We start from the raw sequence: 26,128 nt of genomic DNA on the forward strand, positions 1-26,128 counted from the left end.
TGATATTGAAATCACAGTGAGTATTTTTTTTCCTTGACCAGGTAATTTGCCACTTCAGTCTTCTTTTCACAAAGGGCCATATATATTTAACATGCTTCATCAGTGATTCATTAGTGTAATGAACCTCTGCAGAAAAGAACAGGGAAAAGATCAATGTTGTAGTAATATTTTTTTAGACACAGTGGTAAATTCTTGCCCACTATAACATGCCATACTGCTCAAAAGAATATTATGTTTTAAAACAAATAATTTTTTCAAGAATGTTTACTTATTATGAACAAAAATACCGTGACAAGTGGGTCCATGTGAATTTCACGAGGTTTAACTAGAGCAAGAGCAATATGCTGCATCTACTTTAGGGTAACTTCTGACTGGGGGATGAACAGATCGAGAAAAGCTGTACCAAGAAGGACTTGGAGGTGATGGTGGATGCTGGACATGACTTGGCAATGTGTCCTTGCAGCTCAGAAAGCCAATTGTACCCTGGGCTGCATCCGAAGCAGCGTGGACAGCAGGGCAAGGGAGGAGATTCTGCCCCTCTGTTCTGCTCTGGTGAGACCCACCTGGAGTTCAGCATCCAGCTCTGGGGTCCCTGCATGGGAAGGACATCGACCTGTTGGAGTGAGTCTAGAGGAGGACCACCAAATCAATTGGAGGAATGAAGCATCTCTCCTGTGAAGAAAGGCTGAGAGAAATGGGATTGCTCAGCCTGAAAAATTCAGGATGACCTAATTGCAGCCTTCTTGTACCTGAAGGGAGCCTGCAGGAAAGTTGGAGATGGATTTGTTACAAGAGCCTGTAGTGACACAACAAACCTACTGAAAGAGGTTTAGATTAGCTATTAGGAAGAAATTCTTTACTGTGAGGGTGATGAGATACTGGAACAGGTTACCCAGAGAAGCTGTGGATGCCCCATTCCTGGAAGTGTTCAAGGCCAGGCTGGATGGCGCTTTGAGCAAGCTGATCTGGTGTAAGGTATCCCTGCCCATGGCAGGGGGATTGCAACTAGATGATCTATAAGGTCTCTTCCAATCCAGTCCATTCCATGATTCTATGATTACAGCTCTATCCTACTTATTGGTACGTTGGAGATTGGTTAGCATCTGGAAATATACCTCTCCATGAGATTAGCAAGCATCCTGACCTCTAGGCTCTCATGGTCTATACCAGTCCACTCCCAACATAAGGGGGCAACTGAAAAATTCCTACACCATCATTTCTACGCTTACTGACTCAATTTGTTGAGAATGTAAAGGAAAAAAAAAAAACACATAGAAGAGGAATTATAAAGACCCGAAGATATTATGAAGAGAATAGCCTTTTTCAGATTTGGAACTGAGCCTTTCCATCAAAAGAGAAATATGTCGAACATTTTAGTTACTTTCTCTCTAGTCATTAATACTGATTTCATAATTTGTGTGTCTAAAGCAGGGAACAGATGGCACTTGAATCTGGTCTGAGCTGGTTTAACTAATTTCTGCCAATCAGGAGGGCCCATTTCCTTCAGTTATGATAAGCAGTAATGATAAGAAGGTAGCCTTCTAATTGACTGTGACACACAGACATCCTAATACTTTTATCTCTTTCTGCTCAGAGATTTTTCTCAAGACATATTTCTCCTAGGTTTCATTCGGTACTTGTTATTTGCCTTAGTAACTGTTACAGTGTAACTGAAAAATAACTCTATTTCCTTCTGAAATGAAGACTTTTTGCATTTACAATTACCTTTAGAGTTTCAGCTGTGAACAAACCCTGGGAGAGAAGTTGGTGTGTGAGTAAACAGTCTTCCATTGCCTAGTTGTTAAGGCATTCATGTAAACATGGAGATCTCCTGGGGCAAGCTTCTGCTCCCACTACCATTTATGGTTTTTGTGGGTGGTTGGTTTTCCTCAGTGGCTATGTCACTTAAAATACACAAGAGAATCTGAGGGCAGGGATCAGAGGTAAGGTCTTCCTCTTCCCATACCAAAACACTCCAGTTTAAAGGGTAACACTCACTAGTTGACTTTCTGCCCTGCTAAATTCTGAATGTTTGTATGCAGAGTTATAAATAAAATGAGACAGGTGGGGAACAACCTTCCAAACACAACTGCTATTATTTCGTACTCCAGATATGTTTATGTCACAGAAAAAAATACTGAGCTCTTTGGTCTAATCAAAAGTGTAATGTTGGAAGGACAACCAGAACTTCAAATCTGGGTCATCAATTGAACTTGGGCTTCTACGACCAAGTAAAGGCTGAGCGGAGGATTTTTCAAAACTGAATTTTGGACACAAACAGTCAAGTCCTTTTTTATTTTGTGCCCTTACTAGGCATAAAATAGAATTTAATAATGAAGGAACACATCCTTAATTTGAAAAAAAATTTTATTGAGTATTTTCTCAGCTGTAAAATGGCCAGTGCTTTAAAGATCCTGAAGGTTTTACAGTTTTAAAGGCAAATTAAACACACTGGCTATGAGTATGATCCTTTGATAATCCCAAATTTTTTAATTAAGTCTGCAAGAAAGGAAATCTCAATTAATCATGTTCCTTGCGAACACATATTTTGCTTGTGTATGTTGTTAATTTCACTATGTCAGCTTTTAATTGCCTTTTACACTGTTCTGATTTGCTAATGAACCTCACTTCCTAATCTCACCATTTTTTAAATCCATTTTCTAAAATTGAATCTGCAAGCTTGTGTATATTGTTTGATGCTCTTTCCTACCATGCTACCTGTACTGTGCTATTTTTTTTTAATAAGTCAAAATTAAAAGGCTATTTTGAGCTAGAGCTTTAGTTATCAATAATGGAACACCCACAGAACAAAGTTTTAGGCCAGTTTTGTGCATTCTTCCTTTCCAAAATGAATATAGTAAGATGTATTTTATCTGTATGATTGCATTAATGCAGTGCTGGATTTTATTACTTCCTCGTGTGGAATTGAGCCATTATGCCCATCCTGATCTTAAAAGATACTCAATAACCAGAGCTCTCAAGGGAACCAACAGGAAATGCTCAGCATCTCTCAGAATCAGTCCCTGCAAAGTAAATTGTCATATTGCAAGAAATTAATGGTACAATGGGAATTATTCTAGTTCTTTTCTTTATCTCCTTAACTAGAAAATTTTGCTATTTTGTAATCCTTTAAAGCTATTTCTGCATAAAAATGAGTCACCATGCTAAATATGCTTTGGTTGGCTTAGGTTATTTGTTTCATTTTTCCAAATTCTCTATTCTAATGTTTGAGATTTTTGCTTGTTTATCGTTATTTACATAATCTTACAAACAGTGCTGTCTTGAGTTTCATTGCACATTTCCTATGCACCTTTAACTATGTTGATCTTAATGTTATTCTAATCTGGCTCATTTTTCTAGAAACATATTATCACTTTAGAAAAAGAAGAGTGTTTATAATGCATGCTCACATGAGAAAGAAAAATTACTAACTGATTTGACAAAATAAATGTATATTCCTGTTGTCCAGCTCCATACCACTTTATAATATTAGGGAAAATTAATATTTTTTAAACCCTGTTATGGAGAATCACTTGCTCTCTCTCAGTTTGTAAAAATAGGCATGCATTTCAGGAAATCAGGTGTTTGTTATGCGGTTTAGGCATTAATTTGTATGCATTTTATATATGTGTGCATGTTTGTGTCTCTGTGTACAAATACATATTTGTATATAGAGAGATATTGATAGATAGATAGATAGATAGATACCTGCGTTGCAAAGCATGCAAACAAAGTTCACTGGGTATTGCTGTACTGATATGGAGTACACATATTATATAGATATTGCACTGCTTCCAAATAATATTTGTCATGTTCCAGATGCTTGAAATGACAGTCTTTGTGTATAATATGTCTCCAGCACAATTTAGACTACCATACGCTCATTTGCCCTCAAGTGGGCCTATTTAAAGTATAATTGACTGCCCTGGCAATTATTGTGAATAGCAGCTGTCTACTGGTAAAAAAAGAGGCATATATATAATGACAGAGAAAGGATCAAATACAAGCAATAGAAAAAGAACATAAAGAAAATATCTATATAAGGTATTTTAAACCAGATTTTATAGTGGAAAGCCACAAGGCCTATTAGCCATTTCCAATTAAGGACTATCAAAAAATAAAAGAAAGTACTCAACTATTTATGAAAGGCAGCTGGGTCTACCCTAAATATAAAACTGGAAAAAGTTTATTTGTTCGAAAATTGTTACAGCTACCCTACTTCATTTATTTTCATTAACTGTGTTAGGTTTTGATGAAACCTTTGTTGTATCATGTACCTTCTGTTTCAGACAAAAACACCTTGCTTTGTTTTTTTCCTAAATAGCTACATAATTAGATGGATTATTTCATGTGTCTGTGCGTGTGTTTGCTGAAGAGAACAAGCCAGATAAATTAGCACTTAGCAGAACACACAATAGCACATAATATGCCCTTGTGTTTCATATAAAGCTTTATTTGTCATTCACGGGTGGTTGGCAAAACTGACTTTGCTTTTGAAAATGACAGGTGGTACTCTGGTGCTTTCTGTATGAAAAGGAGAAACAACCTCCACCAAAACAGTGTCTCTCAATAGCTCCTGTGATTAAGTATTCAACCCTGGGCTTGTGTTTCCTCTAAACTTTTGTTTCATTTGCATCTCTTAGGTCTGACATCACCAAGCCAGTTTAATAGTTGAGATTCTATGCCACAAGTTACATTGAGTCCCAAAAAGACCTTCTTTCCTCGAGGCCTGATTATAAGACAGGTGAAGTTCAGTATATTTCAATAAGCTCTGCATTCCATGTCAGGAATCAATAGCCCTCCTCCTTTCTTTAGGGGTTATTAAATTGCAGCTGTAACATTAGCCTTCTTTATCTAATTGATTGTCTTTTCACAGGGCTGAGAAAATCAATAGCAGTCAATGGGACTGCCCTGTTTTTCCTTAATAGATGTTTTCTCCTAATTGGCTGCCTGGGTGGCTTCAGTGAGCTCAGTATGTTTTCAGAAGTCCACAATATGTTGCAGTTCTTGTAAACTATTTTACCATGTGCAACGGTTATTGATTTTATAATGAAATCTAGAAAATTCAATAACAATCAGGAATATAGATCAGGATTCCTAGGTACATTAAAGCAAAGGGCAAACTCAGTTTGCTACCACTTCAAGCTGTGATCCAATTAAATATGTCATTAAAGTATTATGGTAGCTAAATACTTTCTAAAAAGACAGTTGGTCATCTCTTCAAAATTTCATCTAGAAGAAAAAGCAGCAAAATGTTTTAAAGTTTTTTGACCATGATGTCCAAATTACTGATAGTTTTAAACAGCAGATAAAGTAAGACTATAGAACATTTTCAACACTGTTCTGGTCATTGAGTTTTGTCCATCTTGACCTCTTGAAATATTCAAATAAGATACCTACTAGAAAATCAAGTTAGAGAGAAAAGGGGTGAGGTAGGTGTGGAGAAACACTCAGCGCTACCCAAATTATGCATTTGACCTTTGTTGAAAAGGTCAGGATGTCAAATGCTTGATTCTCAGAGTCCATTCAACACTTAGAATCTCACATCTGCCTACAGACAATTTTTGGAGGTGGCTAAATTTCATGAGCACTTATTTAATGTCATTTCTCTGTATTGCATTTCTGCTCAAATTTTGTTCTATACCTTAGTGGGATATCTTTACCTTGTATGACTGTCAGGCAGAACAACATCAGCAGCACATCAATCACAGCCTGCAGAGATCAGCAGCCAGTGGTGTAAATAGCAGATACTAAAATGCAGCCTATATTACATAAATTTGTTACTGACTTAGACTTGCTCTGCATTAGGACACTACATTTGAAATAAAGCTCTCCAGTTGTATACCATGATAGAGTGACAGCAGCTCAAATTTCTCTGATAATGACGAGAACTCAAAATTTCTCCATTGAGGAGAAGCAATTCTCTCATTTAAAGGATAGGAAATATTTCACATATCTTTGTTTCTTAATCAGCAAAGAGAATGAAAATAAAGGAGAAAGAAAATTCCATGTCACTAAAATGACATATAGAATAGTATGTTCTCTGATTTTCTTCCTTTGTATCTCTGTTTTATGTCATTGTTGCTGTTCTAAGTAAACAAACCAAATCTTTTCCTTGTTTCCCATCTTCAGCAAAGGGATCTTCAGTGAACTGGGTCATCCTGACATGGCAAGTTTTTGGTTGTATAAAGAGACAGTTGCTTATACAGAAAGATATATTATAATGAAACACGTTTATATCTTTACACAAAAGAGTGGTCAAGTACTGTACCATTAAAAGGAAGTAACTTTAAAAAAACATATGGACTGTAAACAAATCACCAGCCTATTCTAAAATCACAGAAAAGGTGTTCTTAGTATATATTCATCACAAACATTATGGAAATCTGCAATTAGAAGTATTGAATTCCCCATAAATTTTCCTGTTTTATATGAAAGTGTCAACATTGTTGAAACGAATGAAAATTTGTATCTCTTCTGTAATTTGTATTCGGCCATAATGCAGAACTACATGCATAATTTAAGACATTGCATAATCCTTGAGAAAAGCCAAATAAAATGTGTATCCATATTAAATCTGGAAACTGCATAGCCTGTACAATAAGAGTAACATAAGAAAAATCCTGAATCTGCAAAATAATAATCCTTGGACATGCTTTAGCCAGAAAGCAAATGTTTGTAAACATGCAATAAAATATCTTTGATTTTATCCCAGATTTCTTCTATTCTGCACATAGACTATCTTAATAATTGTCAGACCATCTGTCTATATAAAAACTTTTCTTATGCTTGCCACTGTGTTCTCTGTGCTGCTAGTTCCTTCTTACCAACCCAGCACACAAACTCTGTGTATGTCTTCTGTGGTTGTTGGGAAACCATGTCAGATCATCCCTGGGACCTTCCTGAATCTTTTGGGCACACAGAACATGTCCATTTGCCTGGCTGCAGGAAGAGAAAAATGGCTTAGAGGAAGCATTGTTCCTTTACATTCCTGTTTTATTTGGGCTACATGTAAGAAAAAGGGAGCCTGACCTGAAGAGATGTTGGAGAGAATCTCTTCAGCATGTTCTAATAACAAATCCTGATGTTCTGCCCAATGGCACACAGAAGCATAAACTTGCCTAATTCTTTTGTGGGGCTATGGCCTTTAGGTCCAGTACGGCAGAAGGACATTGCAAACCTTAACAAAAATCTCTCTGTTATTCTTGGTGGAAATTTGATTCTAAAATTAAAGTGAGGGTTTTTTTTGGCCTTTGTTAGAATATAGAAATGTGTAAGAGCAGCAAGAGAATACTAAGCAATAAGTTCAGAATAAGGTATAAGCAATTTTTTTTCTTTTCAAAACCCAGTCCAATTCCTGTGGCAGAGTGGGGGAAAATCTTCTATTCAAACTTAATTATGCCTGTAGTTAATGTGGTCAAAGCAAGAACAACAAATATGAATCAGATTTGTTCTCTGTCCAGCTGATGACGTAGCTGACTGAATGTAGGCCAGAACTCATCTAGATTGTTCCTAGCAGCACTTCCACCCAGTCTGAAATATGCGGAGAAATGGTGCTTGCTACACTCACTTCTTGCTGTATTTAATTATGGATTATTATATTTTCAATCTCATTAGTTACTTGAAGGATCACAAGTTAAAGACAATCCATCTCACTTGGATGAATGTATCTTAAATTGCTATGGTATTTGAACATTTCAGGTTTTACAGCCTCATTCATTTTTGTTATTTCATTATGTTTTACTTCCACATAAATTCTTGGAATCAGTGTAGGAAGGGATATTTAGTTAAATACATATCTCCTGTGATTTAAACATTTGGCTTTAGGTTTTTCTAAACCCTAAAATATCTCATAAGACAGGAAGGAAGCATCAGAGAAAGGGAAAGGAGAAATATGAAGACAGATAACAACAAGCTGTTTTTTATTGTACCAGTAGAGGGACACAACCAAACACTTAAGCAGATACCAAAAAAGTATGTGTTTTTTCATAGTATCAGAAAACATTTTTTCCCTTTTTTTAATAAGAATAAAACAAAATCAAAATAAATCTCTCTTACATATGGGGTAAATGTGAAAGGCAGTAGTCATATACATTTCATTCCCTAAAATTTTCAGGAATTTCTCTCTTCAATCTTTCAATCAAGGTATTGTTTTCCCTTCTGTAAGACCTACTTGGATTTCATCAGAAGTATCCATTCAGTGGAAGAAGTGTTATGAGGAGAATCGCTCTGCCACTAGCATTCCTGAAATTTCTCAGTATGGAATCATGCCATAGAATCATAGAATAGTGTGAATTGGAAGGGACCTTACGGATCATCTAGATACAATGCCTCTGCCATGAACAGGGACACCTTCTACTAGACCAGGTTGCTCAGAGCTCCACACAGCCTGGCCTTAAACACTTCCAGGAATGGGGCTTCTCTGGGTAATCTGTTCCAGTACCTCACCACACTCACAGCAAAGGATTTCTTCCTAAAGTCTAATCTAAACCTACTCTCTTTCAGTAGGCTTGTCCTGTCATTACAGGCTCTTGTTAACAAGTCCCGCTCTATCTTTCTTGCAGGCTCCCTTCAGGTACAAGAAGGCTGTAATTAGGTTGTCCTGAAGCCTTCACTTTTCTGGCTGAATAATCCCAATTCTCTCAGCCTTTTCTCACAGTATGGGTGCTCCATCACTATGATCATCTTGGTGGCCTCCTTTGGACTTGTTGCAACAGGTCACGTCCTTTTTGTGCTGGGCGCCCAGAGATGGACACAGCACTGCAGGTGGGGTCTCACCAGAGCAGAAGGGCAGAATCCCCTCCCTCCTCTGCTGCCCACACTCCTCTGGGTGCAGCCCAGGACACATTTGGCTCTCTGGGCTGTGAGTACCATGGCTGAGTCATGTCCAGCCTCTCACCCACAGCACCCCCAAGTCCCTCTGGGCAGGGCTGCTCTCGGTCTGTTCATGCCCAGCCTGTGCTGGTACAGAGGGTTGTCCCTATCCAGGTGCAGCACCAGCACTTGGTCTTGTCAAACTTCATGAGATTCCTGTGGGCCCAGTTCTTGAGCTTGTCCAGGTCCCTCTCGATGGCATCCCATCCTTTAGTTTTGAAACACAAATATGTGAGTTAACTATGTAAAAGAATATCAATTTTCCTGTAGAAATGTGAGTTTCCTACAACATTAGATGTAACCATTCAGTATTTTAGTCCTGTGACTACGATGCTTGACTGGAAACTTATTCTGCCTGCAAAATTAGCAAGAAGTAGATGTAGAAGATGAGTCTTAAAATTAGCATACTAATAATATTAATGTTTATAACAATATAACCTGGACAGAAAAAATACCTTTTTAATGTAGGTCAATGAAAGACAAATCGTGGTTTAAGAAAAAATATTATCTCATGTAGGATCTTGCAGTATTGAAGGTGGTAACAAGTTTTTCTCCCAACTTGACTTGCACCTTTTTGCACGCTCTTCTGATAGAAATGTCTATTTCAGCAAGGTGCCAGAGTATATAATTCTTGATAATGTACTTTCATGTGCACAAATAAACTGCATGATTCTTTTTTAGAGTTCTTAAAAGTGTTAATGGAATCTGAGCAAGATTTTACTGAAAGATTTCTTAACTATTCAGTAAAATGACATTTAAAAAGTGCTATAAAATTGTAAATTACTATTACAGTGAAAATATAATATCACAATATATTTAATTTTGAATTACCTTTCTATATTTACTCTAACCCTTTTGGTAATAAATAATTGCTAAGAATTTGCTAACAATTTCTCTCTGTGACATTTTCCCCCATATAAATGTAAGAAGTAATTAATATTGATTCATATTGTACTCCAGTATTTTTGCACTTTTCAGATAACACTCTGTTTCTCACGTTCTCAATTTCTGTCTCAGAGGCATCTCTGCTAAACAACAGACTTTCTCACTCAAATCTGCAATTCCTCTGATATACCATATCTGATGTTAATCACAGTCGTTAATCTTTTTGATTCTATTTCTTCTGAGTACATTTATGCAACAGGCAGATTTTTCTAACATGTAGATAAGAATGCAAATATTGCATAATTTAAACCGGAGACTTCATCACATTCAACTATATTTTTCATTTAAATTTTGTGGTATATTTAAGTCACAGCAGAATATGATTCATTTAATCTTGGTCATTGTATTTCTATAGTAGGCTATAGAAGAAAATTATAATCGGGTTTCACGTTTAATAAGAAATGATTGTTCCACCTGACTATTTTCATCTGGAGAGAATATTGCCTTAAGTGTCTGCCAGTTTGCTATACTTCTGCTACAAAATCATAATGGTCCTTAAGGAAGTGCACACTGCATTAGGGCCAAATCTAGTAAGGGATTTAAAGGAAGCAAGACTAGGACAGAAGTTAGACACTGAAGCTGTAAACTGAGGCTCTATTCTGAGCTGCTAGCTGTCTTTGGAGGTGTCTGAATCTCATAAACTGCTCTGTGACTTTGAAGTTTCCCAGTCATCCAGCTTTCCCTTAGAGAGGTTCAATTTGTGTCCACCTTTAGAGAGTGAGCCTAACACTCCCTAATATGAATTGCATCTTTTTAAAGTATTGTTGTGTCAGACATTTTGATCTAAAGTACAACCAAAGCAAAAGCTGGTTTTGCAGCTCAGTGAATCAAGTTATTATTTTTAAAAGAAAAAAAACAATCACCCACCTGCCCCAACACACCCACACCCACGCACCATACTAGCTAGAAATACAGATTCAATCTCACTCCCTTGCTGTACTTCACATTTCTATTAAAGTGATCAGAATACAAGCTGCCTGGGGAGGAAAGGCAGACATACCCCTTCTTCTTAAGATGTGCCACTGTGAAGAAGGAATTCAAGATTTATTCAGCCAAAAAGAGCTCACAAGAGTGTGATTCTCTAGCCCTATGAATAGGGCACTCATTTGTGAGGTAAGGGACCACAGCCCTGCTCACAGGACTGCTTCTGTATTTTATCCAGTGACTACTTAATGGATGTGCAAGCCCAAGAGAGCAGGTAAGAAAGCAGATCTTCCACTCAGCAGATGAAGGCTGGCTTTTATGTTCTCTATGTAAGGATAATGAAGTGGTTTTTTTACCCCTTACATCCCCATGTGGAACACTCACAGTCAGAACACAATATGGACAATAATAATTGTACGCAGTAACACACTTTTTAGTCTGCACAGGTTCAACTCAAGTGTGAATCACATTATAAATAATAGAATCTAATAAAGCAAGACAGAGCAAAAGAAAACAGAGCTTCAGTCCTGCAGCAAGATCCTGCAACCTTTTGTCTTAATAATTGTATACTAGTGCTGATACACACTACCTGAAATATCTCCCCTCGAAACAGGACCTCTCTAGGGTGTTTTATGAAGCAGAACATGAAAACTTGTGCTGTTTCATGTGAAAATTTGATTTATTATTTCTCTAATAGAGAATAAAAAAAGCCCAGTCCTTGCTAAGCTAAGAAAAAATTATATTCTGTAAAGTTGATAGTAGATGAGGCAAAAATTACTAGCACACTGCTAGGTTGGAACAAAATACTAAAGGATGCAAAATAAAATTACTTTAGGGTTTGTTTGACAGGCCATTCAGAGCAGGATCATTTCATGACTCTGTATTGCCTTGTACAGCTATCCAATCTGATTCAGAGTGACTCCCTCTCTGTTTTCCCTGGATACTGTGTTGAATGCCTGCCTACTGCTCTGAAGTGAAATAGCAGAGAATGAAAGGTAGGCCTTCTGCTTTGAAGTGAAATAGCAGAGAATGAAAGGTAGCCATATGTGCCAAGCAAATGAGACCAGTCCATCACTGAGGTATTGTCTCTTTTTGTTCTTTCTTTCCTTCTCAGTCTTTCTTTGCCTTTTAGAAGCTGCATTTATTTGAACATAAATGTTCACTAACTAACAGAATTCATCTAACAAGATTGTTGCTGAACTCTGGTGGAACAAGATGGTACCTGAATATTTCCAGAGGCAAAAAATAAGTTCCAGCAGGGGCTCTACAGGGGCTATCAATGGGTGTGTTGTCCATGAAATTAGCAGTCCTCTCTCGTGAAGGAGAGAGTTGCTTTTACCCCAGGCCTTCCTATGCCTCAAAACTACACTCTTCACACTTTATCTGAGCTATCCGACATAGTTCAGAAAGGTGGATGGGCCAAATGTCTGTACCCCACCTACATCTCTGTCAGCAGGTGACTTCTCTCATGGTCTACAGTATGTGGGTTAAAGAGGGTATCTCAGTGCCTGGACCTTCTTGTGGTGTGCGATCCTTGTTAATCTTCTTGTTGGCATGTTCTTATGAGTTCACTGTGCGTCCTGATTCTGTAAAGGCACAACTAAGTGATTTGATTAGTGTTTTCTGAATTGTAGGTGCATAGATTATAAAATCAGATAGTGCTGGCTAGCCCTCTCATTTGAGCCACTGAACATGTAAGACACAAAAACTTCCTGCATTAAATTCTTGCAGGACAGGAGTTAGTCCAGTTACTTAAATGGGCGGGTGAGGTCCCATATTCTGATGAAAGATGTGCAGAATAAATACCCCAAAACAAAAAATCTCAGGAGGTGACTGACATCAGAACAGGGAATTAAATCAAGCTGGGAAGATATGGCCACTTCTTGGAAGTTTTCAAGAACATTTCCACATCTAGTGATAAAGGAATATTTATGTATATTGAAAGGAATGCCATGATAAAATACCAGTCATAAAATATCAACACATGTGAAATGATGATTGCTTTGAAGAAAAAAGTAGCCTGATCACAAACAAGGATTGTTGACAGCTGGACTTGATGATCTTAGGCATCTTTTCCATACTTAACAATTCTATGATTATATGAAGGATGAAACATAGCTGTTCATGAGAAAATTTAACTTGCCTGCTTTTCTGGTCAGAGTGGCAAAATGGGAGCCATGAGATTTTAGTCAGTCCTTTGCATGGTCTCTTTACACCTAGCTATAACAGCACTAAATCTATAGAGAAAATTCATCCCATTAAAAGCTAATTTATTCACTGACCTAAAACCGAAATAATTCCTTTTGCCTTACACATTGGTTTCCCATAATACTACTTGATACAAACCTGTGGTATGTTAGCTGCTGTCATTTCAAAGTGTTAAAAGTAATATGTATTTCAGGCACTTGATTTATAGCATAACCAAAGTTTCAGTGCGATGCACTTTTCATTGTTCATGGCAGCGCTGCCTGCAAGCAGCTGGCAGAGCATAGCCTGTGGGAAGGAGGGAGGTTCCGGTATTCGGAGCCTGAACATGGCTATTAGTATAACAATAGAAACTGCAGAAAATTGTTCCTAGCGAGTTTATTTCAATAGCACTGGAAGTTGTGTGTGCGTGTGCAGGTGTGTGTGTGTCTTTATCACTGAAGGAACTGTTGGATGCATTTGAAGAGCAGTTTTAAAAGGTGTGATGAAGAAAAAGAACTTTCAAATAGGACAAACTATTGGAGAAAATCTGCCAAAGCAAATCTATCTCTAAAATTCTTATGACCTAAAACTAGGCTTGATAGATGGGACTGTCAGAAGAAAAGCCTGCATGCACATTGTAAGCAAGTATCCTAAAGAAGTCACCTTATGTTCCAAAATCCTGTCTGGGCACATGTCCAGCATGGAGGGCAGTTGCAAGCTCTCCTCTGGGTCTTTTCTTCCAAGAGCCTGACAGAGTGTGAAACCTGGTTTCCCATTAGCAGATATGCTAATACAATTTGTCACTGTCTGAGAGAAAATTGAAGTATTTCTCACTCCCCCTTTCTCAACTCCTTCTGACTCCTACAAACAGCTAAGCCCTTGCTGTAATGATTGGGGATGGCCAGCAGAAAGCGAAACTGTACTCCTCTCTGAGCCGCAGGGGATGGAAGAGCAATGCAGTAAGTTAGGCTCAGGTGTTCAAAGGAGCTCTCCTGCTCCAAAACTGCAGACCTTCAGACCTGTGAAAGCAGGGTTGTCCCCGCACACTGCATGCTCCCTGAAGAAAAACTGTGATAAACAGCTTAGCAAAACAGAAAATAACATTTCTGGAAGCCTCACGACACAAATCACATGGCTCGTGTGAACAGTTCTTTCTTTGTTTTTTGGGGAGGTACCATAAAACAAGGCATAATCTAGTTCCATTCCTGCTCAGATTTAATATTCTAGAAAACTGAAGAGTTATTTGTTATTTTAGGCAGTTTTCATTCATCATGAAGCACAAGATGTACGCAGAGCTCCATTAATATTAATGTACATGTACTTAGAAATGAAAAACATATACTGAATGATTACCAACATCATTAGGCAACCAGCAATTTCCTTATTGAAAAAGAATGGTAATGAGGCTCTTATTAGATCTCAAACACCACCAGAAATACTTGTGGTGTGTTTCCTTCAGGTTCACAGGAAAGCTGGCAGGCTACCTGGGCCTAGGGTTCCGTATGCTTCCGGCAGTAAGGTCAGTTGCAGCAATGCAATGTATCGCTTATGTGGCTGCCGAGTTTTAATTGAAATTTTGTGAAAAATTTCACATCCTAGGTCAGATGTTATTTTCTGGTTAAGGAGGGTTCAAGTCAGTCTCTTAAAAACAACCTCCCGATTTTTTTAGTGTCCAGTGATCTGTTCCTGGAAATTGATTTACCACTGATATGAACTACTTACTCTAGGCTGACCTCTTCCAAAATTGTCAAGACTCAGGTTCATTTACAGACATTGGCTAAAAGTGCATTTTATTAAACTGGGTTTCATTTTTATTTGTGTGCAAATAGGCCTTACCAAATCAATAAGACAGGAAGCCTTCATTTTATTGCTTTAGACTAGAGACTTAAAGGTCAAATAATATAAACATTTAGGCACATATCAAAGACAGCAGTAAATGCTAGAAACCTCAATACAGGTAATCTTGGTGGCCTTTCATGGGAGAAAAAATCAAAGACAACTTTGTATCTTCTCTTCACAAAAAATAAAAATGTTCAACAATGAAATATGAGTTTGATTATAAAACATTTACAGAGCCACTGTACTTTTATGAACATATAAATTAAAGGGAAGATTTCAATTACTATGTTGTTTAAGAGGCAGATTGTAAATTATGTGATTCCTTGAATAAACTGTGTGTGAGTAGAATTAAAGTAGAAGCTGTAAGTGTATAAGGTATCTTTGTGAAGTACCTGTAGTCTTAAGAATTAAGTGCATCAAAGGATTTCTAATACATGGTCTGAATCTTTTGTTATAGATACTTACAATAGACCTGTTAAATATCTACAGTGTTGTACAAGTGCTCAACAACATAATTATTTCAAATTACATGAGTTTCCATGTAACAAAACTATATTTTACTAACTACACCATATTTGGTAAATTAAGGTTATTTCTAAATGGTAACTTTTTGCAGCCTCAAGAAATGAAATATGTAATTGAAATCTTTTGATAACAATACTAAATTAGAAAGAAATATACTAGACTACCTATGTAGAATCACTAAGAGTCACACAAAATAAACTGGACAAAAAGTTATATTTTTTATCCAGTGTTCCTATTTTTTTACTGAAGAACACTTGGGAAGGCAAAGTAGATTTATGAGAAAAAGCTAATAATATTTTGTAATATAATATATATTAAATAAGGTATATAATATATATTATATATTATACATTATATTCCTATAAAATAAATACTTTTTATGTTGAAACATCTTGTTATTCCTGCTGTTATTCAAAGAAAATAGAATTCTGACTTCCACAATTACCAAAACCAGATAAACTGCCTTCATAATTTAATTCATGTAATTTGATGAGATTTAAAAAGGCTCAAATTGCTATCTTTTATAAAACATCAAGACAATTCTAAAGCTTGTAATCAGAAATTGCAATTATTTTCAAGGGAATTTTTCCCCCCAAGTAAAATTTTCAATTGCAAGTCTTTATGGATATAAAGATATTACTTTTTTAGAAATACAGAGACACAGAAAGAAAGAGAGGGAGAAAGACACAGAGAGACAAAGAATGTAGCTGATTAAACAGTTTAATGATTTTGCTTCATAATTTTTTTCACAAGATTTATATTTTTATATATATATATATATAAAATGTAAGGTATAATCATTGCAGATCCAAATGCTTCTACCTTTGAAAGCAAGATTGCTATGTTCATCTGAGATTCATCTATGCCATTACAGCCTTTCTACTTCATGTTTTATCCAACTTGTCCAGACTGCGTATATTCCATATCCCTATGGCATATTGTAAGCAGGAAATTACAAAGTCCCAGTAAATCCAAACTGTCCTCGCTGTTTTTGCATTTTATCTGCCATTGTCAAATTTCCTCTGGGGCATTTGCATTTTAATCTCTACCCTGTGCACTAGAAGATGGTCCTGTCTGACAGTTCAGCATCCTTTCCTGACACACTTTTTGCTGTCAAAGTGTTGTGTCCCATAAAGGACACTGTCAAGCATCACAAGCCCTAGAGGTGGACCTTGACCCCTGCAGGCTACTAGGGACTGTAAGCTGTGGTGGCTAATAGCCAGGCAGAGGTCTTTGAGCAATTCACACCGTGTCATGAATTAGTGTTTTAATGTCCCTTAAGGATTGCAGGGGATCGCCTGAAGCGTGGAGCTGAACAAGGAAGAGCAGCAACATTTATTATACTGAACCCAAAAATGCCAGCTATCAAGCTGATCCATTACAGGGCTTCTTGTGCAGGGGTGATCCTTGTCCTTAAAAGCATTCAGACCTATTGCTTGCTCTAAATTCCACAGCCAAAGTTTACTACATCTGGTCTTTTAACATAACACTCGTGGCTGTCTGTCCATGAAGTAGTTACACAAAAATACCTTCACGGTTTTTCCCTCCAAGGATGTGGCAGAGGTCTCTTTCTATGGGATCCTTCCAAGTTTAAACACAGAAGAGGACTGAAGATCAGGTCAGGGGAAAGTATTTTCCTAATGCCTTGAATTTTTTCTTTGTTGCAATTTTATCATGAACTATGGGGATCTATGTGGAAATTTGCTGGAATTTTAATAGGAAGAATAATTCAGTCCTTCATTTTACAGCAGGCAATCTTCAAAACATTATTCTGTCATTGGACAGTTAGAATGTGCAAATTTCTGTAAATGCTAACTTCAGTTATAAGGACTCAGTGGAGAGGCGCCTGTTGGCACACCAAACACTCCTCCTTGCTGGCAAATTTCAAAGTGTGTTTTATATCAAATAACCTTTCTCTCAATTATCATTGTGAACTGGCATAACAATCAAAAGTATTGTTCCTAGACTGGATTAATTTTTGCATGGCACTGCAAAGAAATGGTGGCATAGTGCAGTACAATGCAGAAGAAGCTTTGATCACTCAGTGAGGACTGGGAGAAAACAGGGCAATACAACATCCCTAATCCTAAATGGAATTAGCTCAACCTTATGCCACTCTTTCAGTCATATCCATGTTTCTCTAGGTGAGACAGACACCACCTTCAACCGCAGTAAAAGTGTGGAAGTGCAGTACATGCAGTTGAGGAACTGAAGTTCAGGTGCAGATTCCTAGTTAAGAAAACTGGATCAATTAGTAATTACTGCAGCTGTAACCTGGTAATAGTTTAAAGCCAACTGCATCTTCCTCAAAGAACTGTAGCCTCAGGATGCAAAGCACCTGTCTGCTACACTCAAATATGCTTTGCTGTCTATGTTTGTCTGGCATTGCCAGCATTCCTGCAGCCAGGACAAGTTCAACATGAAAACTTCATATAATTACAAACTTTGTCCTGGTTAGGTATCCTTGCTTAATGTAGAACAAACCTGTGATACTGTATGATCCATTACAAAACGGTCCCTGTATTATCAATCATCAGAATATGGCTTCCCCAAGATCCCTATCTGCTCTATGGCAACTCATTAATCCAGGCTTGTATGCAAAATAATTGCCTTTGCAAAACTGGATTAATTCCAGCAGGCCTTCGGGAAGCAAAATAATATTCATCAGGAAAAAGACTGACAGAACATAAGCCTTGTGACAACAAATTAAGATTCTGAAAATCAGTTATTATTAAATATTTTGCTTTCCAAACCAAGTTTCTGCTGGTAATAAAAATGCAAACAGGCTTTCCTTTTTGCCTATGTTTCACATATAATTTCTTTACACAAGGTAGGGCATTAGTTGTTCTTTTCCAAAGGATTTTTATTGTGGTACTGAATCGGCACTCTTCAGTTTTCATTTGGCTTTTTTATCCCTGGAATAATAGTTTTAAATGCAAATCAAGTGGGCTCTGCTCCTGTGTGATCCTGAGCAGATGCCAGCTGTTTACAAGCACAGGTTGTTTGTTGCAAACACATGTAAACCATTCTTCAGGGTGCATTTACTTTAGACCTTATGGGAGATGAGCAGCTTACAAGATGTTAATCAAAGTAGAACTAACTGTCTTTTGCTTTGTCAGCTGCTTCTTCTGGGGTTCTGTCATTGAAAATCCTTTCCTATTTTACTGGAAAATAAATGGCAGTTATGTCTTTCTTGCTGGCCTTGTTTCAGAGGATAAGTTCCTTATTTTCAACTGTAGGTGGACTTGAACATCTAAATGCTACCTGTGCACTGGCACTTAGGTTGTGGTCTACTTGTCATAGGCACTTGAAGGTAATTCAATTATTTATTACTTCTGTGCTTTCTTCTCTCTACTAGGCAGTGAACTTGGAGAAGAAGTATAATTTTATTCCCTCTGTGAGAGGAAAACTTACAATGAAATGTTAGATTGATAGGTAAAATCCTTGGTCTTAAGAAATTCAGATTTTATTCTAAGGCACATTTCTAGACAAAGTATATTCAAATGAATAATCATCAAGCAGTCAAGTCCTCTAAATGTGAAATATTGAGGAACAATTATGTGGTGTTATATAGACAAGTAGTTTTTTCCTCTCTTTGTCCAGTCATTGTTGCTAATTTTACTTATACAAATCATATACAATTAAACAAAAATACTGCAAGCCTATATCTTAGTGGCAAGATTTTTAGAAGTGCTGGAATTCTAGTTCATAGAATATGTTTTCAGCAACCATGCACTGTCATTTTTCAAAAGCTGTTTTAGTGAGTTTTATTTCGGGACATATATAGATAAAAATTGCAACATTAAAGATTGTGTGTGCACGTGTGTGTGGGTGTGTTTGTGCACAAGTCTGTGAGTAAGGAAAGAGAGTAAATAAAAGGAGAGAGTCATACATTTAAGTATAAAGTCTGAGAAAACAAATGAAGAAAAATATTTTGAGGAACACAAGTATTTTCTTTAAAGTACCACAATAAGTTTGATCATCAATATTTATACCAATTTTGACTTCCAAACTTTTATCAACAGAAGTGCTTCCTTTAACTAAACCTCTTCACATGGGATTCATGACAGAAGGTGTTTCTAGTTCTGGTTATCAGCATGTCTTTTGGTGTGCTGAAGAGAAGTGAAGCTCTCTTCCTCCAAGGTTTCTGTCCTTAGTATCCTAGTACCTGATGTGGGTGGAAGTTTCAAAGTGCTGCAGGAACTTAATTATGTTCAGAACAAGAAATACTGAGCCTTTGAACTTAATTTTGAAACCAAACTAAAAAAAAAAAAAGAGGAAATCACACAAATAAGTATTTGAATGTTTGGTTACATTTCTTTCTAGAGGTAGTCAAGCATAAAACACCTTTGTCTGAAGTAGTAAATTCTCTATCTTGTCGTTACTAGCCAATGAGCATTATCTATTCGTTGTCTGAAGAACTGTTTCTGTAATACAGCAAAAAAGTTACAAAGTGTTCTTTAGTGGAAGATCTGCTTTTCCCCAGAAGAGGCATTTTAATTTGGAAAACAAACTACAGAAACATTTGAAGTTATCAGCTAAGCAGTAATTATCTCCATAAAATCTTCAAGAATATTTAATAATAAGTACCCTCATAAGAAAGATTTCAAAATCCCACTTTCAGCTCTATATCATCATGGGAAAAAAATTAAGGTAGCAACACAACAAATTTTAAAGACTAGAGAATGAATCTATGAACTAAGTGAATAAATCTATGTATTTGGAGGGGAATATCCTCTTCCAAAGAGCCAATGTCTGAAATACTAAAATGTAGCTGTCAGGTTTTGGAAGCAAGTAAATGATCTGTAAATGTTCTCATAAGAGACCTGGTTTTTTTTAAATGCAGCAGAGCATGTAAGAATATGTTTACCTGTATTCTTGTGGTCAGTACCATCGAAATTCATGATGAAATGGTTCACAGGACTGTTCAGTGCCTTACAGAAGTGTACTGTGTGAAATCATTATGTTAATATGCAGTCTCAAGTACCTTCAACAGGTTAGTGATAACTCACAGCACATATTTTTCTACAGTGTCAGACATCACAAAAATCTCACTTAAACAACTTTGAGAAAAGCAGAGGTACAGCCTGACTAGTAATTAGGGTACAAGACGCTTGGGTGTCATTAAAAGCACTGTGGGCTGAAGAGCTATTCGTGGTAAACATTCATCATCAGAAGTGTTGGAAAGTTACCATGACTTTGATAACCTACAGTGGATAAAGACAGAAGGGAATGAAATAGATTTATTGAGCAGTAAAGATTAATTCCAAGTTATTGCCAGTTGCCAGCAGCAACTCTTTTCAACACACATGAAAAATCATTAATATCTTCATAATCTCTAGGTGCAGTTGCAGTAAGAGATGCATTCTCCAATGACTGCGAAAATTATTCAGGTTTTTATGAAATAGCTTTAATATGCTGTATATGTTAAGAACCTGCATTCTGAGATTTGCAGAGAAAGGTTAGTGTACTTCCATCTGAAACACAGTATTTAACGCATATATACACTTTCATTTTATAATTTTTATTTAAAAAAAATATGTATTATATACTGTACATATTTTACATATATATTTTTACATTCCACATTTAGAATACAATATATAGGATAAACAATTGTCATCACACTTACAGTAACATAAATTATTGTGATTAGCATTGTGCAAATCACCTACACATAAAAATACATGAATATAATATATGTATGTATAGTATTAATTGCTTATTAGAACTTGTTTGCACATCCCAATATCTTAACACATACATACTATTTAAATATTGTTGATGTTTACAAATGCCTGTGACATAACTGAACATGCAAAACTGTTGTACTACAATTTTGGGGAGGGGTTGTTTCTTTATCTTGTATTTTCTTACGAATGGATCTCAGCTGCTCCCGTCCTCAATTTTACTCTGAGGCAATAAATAATTCAGTGTGCTAATTTGACAGATGACTCTCCAGGAGCCTCCTACCATTACTAGCACCATTAGGCCATAATATGCATGATGGGCATAGACCATTCAGCAAATGTCCTTCACTTGTTTACCCCTAAAGAGCTGTGCTCTGCGCAATTAACTAATGAAGCATTATGAGCCTTTTTTTCCCTTTCCCTGCTATTTCAATATATCAATGCAGATTGTCTAAAGGCAAAATATATGCTGTTTCCTTTTGGCAAATGAGTATTTATGTGGAAGCTGTAAACTTGCCTTAAGTTCCACCTCTGTAAATAAAGACAAAACAATAAGACACTGAAAAAGAAAACCTTTTTTTTTTTTTAGCAATTTACACAACACATACATAAGGAATGTGTTGTACAGAGATGACAGAAAAATCTGAAGTTAGCTTCAGTGTCATGTCAACAGAGAAACAGTGAATATATAGTTCAGGGTTTTGTGTTGCCTCTGTGCTGGTTTTATTCTGGATAGCTGCAAGAATCAAAAGAGGATCATATAAAAATTGTGAAAAGCAATCAGGAATAAATAGCAATCATAAAGTATGCATATAAGATGGATGCCAGTATTGTGAAATATATTTTAATCCTACATATACATCACAGCAGCCAAATTATGTTACATATATTTGTAGAAAGAGAAGAAAGAAGAAAATGTGTAAGGATAAATAAAAAAAATTAAAGCTATGAGAGCACCTATTTTTGTTGGTCATCTTATGGCATTGTAGTTTTTCTTCCTTGGCCAGTATTAGAGCCACTCTCAGTCCAGCAGAAATATGGGTATGCACAAATAAATTCACAAGAAGTCTTCCCAACTCTTTTGTATTTTTCTGTAACATATGTGGTTAAATGCACCATGAAAGGTATTTAAAACTGGATTTTTCTCTCAAGAGAAAATTTTTATCTCTCTTTAAATTTCATTTTACTTTAATGCCTCCAGTTTCTCACCTGTATATGTCAATTTACACCTCCCCTCTATCCTTCTTGCTCCTCCTTTCCATAGCACATACCATCCTTTATTTCTACACTTCAAAAGAGACTCTACTTTCTATGGAGATAATTTTGTGATCTATTCTGAAGTTTTTGGGGTTCTACATTTTTAATAAAAAAATATTAATATTGGAAATTAAATGTGACAATTTTCCTCATATGCTCTGTAAAATAGTTTTGATTTTCTGTTCAAATCTGTTTATTCACTCATGTGTCACTAGCTTTTCTGAGTTTACGTGAAAACATGTAACTTCTTGATGTCCTAAATAAGCTTTGTTACTGGTTCATATTCCCAAGACACTCTTTCCATTTTACACAAAGCCATTATTGGATGAAAAATGTCCTGCTTTGGCTAGTATGCTATCAGGATGGAGGAAGTGATATATGAGGTATACCAGGAAACTGGAGTGCTGCACAGGAGGATCCAGCATGATTCACTTGCACAAATTCCCTTCTGCTCAGAGTGCAGAGAAACAGGAGATAAGTTCTATACCCTTCCCTGTACCCAGGTTTACCACTAGCATAAAAACTATGGCAAGAGTCTTTGTGGTATCCTAAGCAGATCTACTTTCCATTTATGTTGTTCTGTCAATCTGACCAGTGAGATCAGAGGAAAGAAGGTGAGCAGGACTCCAGAGAGTGAGGCATCTAGTTCCTTGCAACAGAAGGAAAAGTGGACTCATCCTCCTCCTGGGGATGACCTGGCACACAAGTCCTACATTTTTCAAGGAGCTGTCATTAGGCAAGATTAGCAAATTAAAGTCTGTTATGTGTTCAAGTTCTCTAATAATGAGAACTATGCAGAAGATTGAAATATATTTGTTTTTCCTTATGTACTCCGGCTTTTGAATGCATATCTGCACTGATCCTCCTTAATCCTCAAAAACTACTTATTTTCAAAGTATTTATTCGTTTATGGCATTCCCAACCATAAATAAATCAATCTTCTCATTTCTGTTTAAGGGATGTAGAAACAGTCCACTAGAAATTCATATTCTCAGAATCAATAGAGTTTACAGTTGATGCAAAGTACTCTTAGGGGACATATACACAAATGCTTGTAAGTGCTAAGTATTAATCACATAAGTGATTAGAAAATATGCAAATAAGCATGTTCATATAAAATTTCCATACAAATTACTCTCAGTAGCCTGTGGCCTTGAGTAACATTTTAAAAACCTTGATCAAGTTATTAAAATACAATTTTTTTGAAAGTTAGACATTATTATAATTATTTTTATAAGAAAAGTTAGCTTTAATGAAACTTTCCATCTTAGGTTAAACAAGCTTTATGCCTGCTATGCAGCATACCATGGCAGGCAGATAGTAATATACATGGGGCACAGGGGATGATGAAAAAAACAAACAATTTGCATTGAAAACAAGGGTTATATGGTTATAGTGTGTACCCTATTGTGCCACACAATGGTATTAGCACTCCCTTAGGCCTCATGGTAAGCAATGAACATGTGGCTGTGGAAAAACAAAACTTCTCTCATCCCACCTTCTCCCAGTGGCTTTGTTGGCTCACAGCAAGGGTCTGGCTTCGTGTCCTGATCCCTCTTTAAGAGGAAGTCCAGCTCAATTCAATTTGCTTTTCCACCTTTTAGTAATGAGACAACATACATGTGAGCAAACCCCATGATAATGCAGAACAGATGGGTAGATTTTTGTCTAATTAGATTCTGGACAGCTTGTTTGCTTGTAGTAAATGTCTGTATATTTAGAGATTTCACACTTATTATAGAGACAACAGATTAGCCAAAGACAAGGACAGAATGCTTTTGGGTTATTTTCCTGCTTAACATTGGTGTAGGTCTATTAAAGAGAGCTATTTTGTAAAATCTACAAGTTTAATTGAATTGTTTGTTGTTATCACGCCCTTTTGGGATCGAACGGTGTGCATTTTGATCCTAGAACACAATGCACCATTACAAAAACTTTTCTTTTTGAACAGCCCACTAGTAAAATAAAGGCTTCCAAAATTTGCACCACATATATATTGCAAGAGTTTGACAAATAATTTCAATTACTGTACAAAAACAATGATTCCAAAGAACACTTTGTTAGTTACTTATAGCTATTCTCTTAAAATATATTTACTAGCGTGCATTTTTTGTTCCATTAGTATCCTCAAAGCATTTTGAAAGTTTGCTAACAAAGCATTGAATTGCTTTTGGAGGAAAATCTTCCTTATCTGTGGTTTCATAAACAGAAAGCACAAAGTGCAATTTATGCAAAATAATATTGCAAGACAGAAAATATACTGTATCCGAGGAAACATGGTATGGCATTCCCATTGAACCTAGTAAGATTTCTCTACTTGTTAGTTGTTCACCTAGAATATATGTTGCAATTACTTTAAAATGTATGTTAAGACAAAAGGAAAGGCAATTGCTGCTTTTAAGTGTACTGAGATATATATGAGCCTAATGTCCATTCCTTATTCATCACAAATGACTTTCATCTTAAAGTTGAGACTAGGGCAAACATGCCAGATATTTCCAATATTAATAATACATTTAAAATATAATTCAAATAATAGTGGTGTATAGGTGTCCATCATCCTCATGAGTCATCTCTTAAGAGCATCACAAATGGGTTCATCCTGTTTTTCCTTCACTTCATGGTCTAGACGTGGAGTGATGAGATAAGACGAGCCCTCTTGGCCTGGATATATTGATGCCATTCATCTGTGTGTCTTGTTTTTCACAGGTGTAACAACTAGCACAACACCCATCACCCTATTTCTGTTTAGCTCGAAATTAAGCTGTGTAAAACTGAAGTAACGCTGGTCAGAGAGGAAACGTTGCTTTGAAATATAAACTGTTTTCATTTACCATTCTCTCGCTCATATATATTACTCTGTTACAATAAGGGAACTGCACATCCCATGTGCATGTGTATTTCCTGCTCAGGTGTAAGGAAGAGTGTTCTGTTTGGTGCTTGGATTATGGGTCTATTCTTGTCTTGTTTCCCAGGGTTTCCTCCGTGAAGGACCTTGACAGGCCAGGTGGGTGGGCTGCATGTGACCAATCTCCTAAGGTCTGTAACAGACAGCCGGTGAGTCTCCTGAACACCCTTGGAACCAGTCAGGGGGGTCATGCATCATTTCCAAAGCACCATAACACAGCTTTTTATCCCATTCCCTCATATCTTCTTTTAAAGAAGAATATTCCACACCGTGGAAATATTATTTCTCTTATTAATATAACAATGTTTATCATTATAAAGGAGTTAATTTTATTTATTTAAAGTTAAATTCTATTTTTTCATTTAATAGCACTGAAAGGAAAGACACCCATAATTGAAATCCAGTTTCTAGTGCATCCTAGATTAGGTCTGGAAGTTAGGCTGAGAGACAAAAGAGATAGCAAAAAATCAGGAATTAGGAAGATATTAGAGAATAAAATAGCAAAAATTTTGGATACTGTGGTATTATCACTAACCAAAGCAGGGACCTTTAATAAATTGTAAAATTTTATTATCTTCCACATAGGGGTTGGTCTAGATTAATTTGTGAAGCTGTGTTTTACTCAGAACAGGTCTGATTTATATCCTTCTGTGAGTTTTTCAGCTAGAACAAATTTACTCCTGACTTACAATTAAAGTGTATTTTAATCACTTTTTTAACAAATCATCAAAATAAACTTTCTAAGCATTTTCCCCTTCTATATATTTTATTTATTTTAGCTACTGTGCCTCCTTTTCTTGTGCATTTTGCATTTAATATTAGTTGATTGGGATAAGTCTCATGAGAAAACTCTTCTTGTACTTTGTGTACATGGTTATTTTCTGCTTTACCCACATGTGACAAAACAAGTTACACTTACTGGCTTCTCAGAACATAGGGATTTAATTACATTTGAGCTTTTTTATTCCTTTGGGATGGT

Source organism: Corvus cornix, chromosome Z, assembly GCF_000738735.6.
Source record: "Corvus cornix cornix isolate S_Up_H32 chromosome Z, ASM73873v5, whole genome shotgun sequence".
Classification (NCBI taxonomy): domain Eukaryota; kingdom Metazoa; phylum Chordata; class Aves; order Passeriformes; family Corvidae; genus Corvus; species Corvus cornix.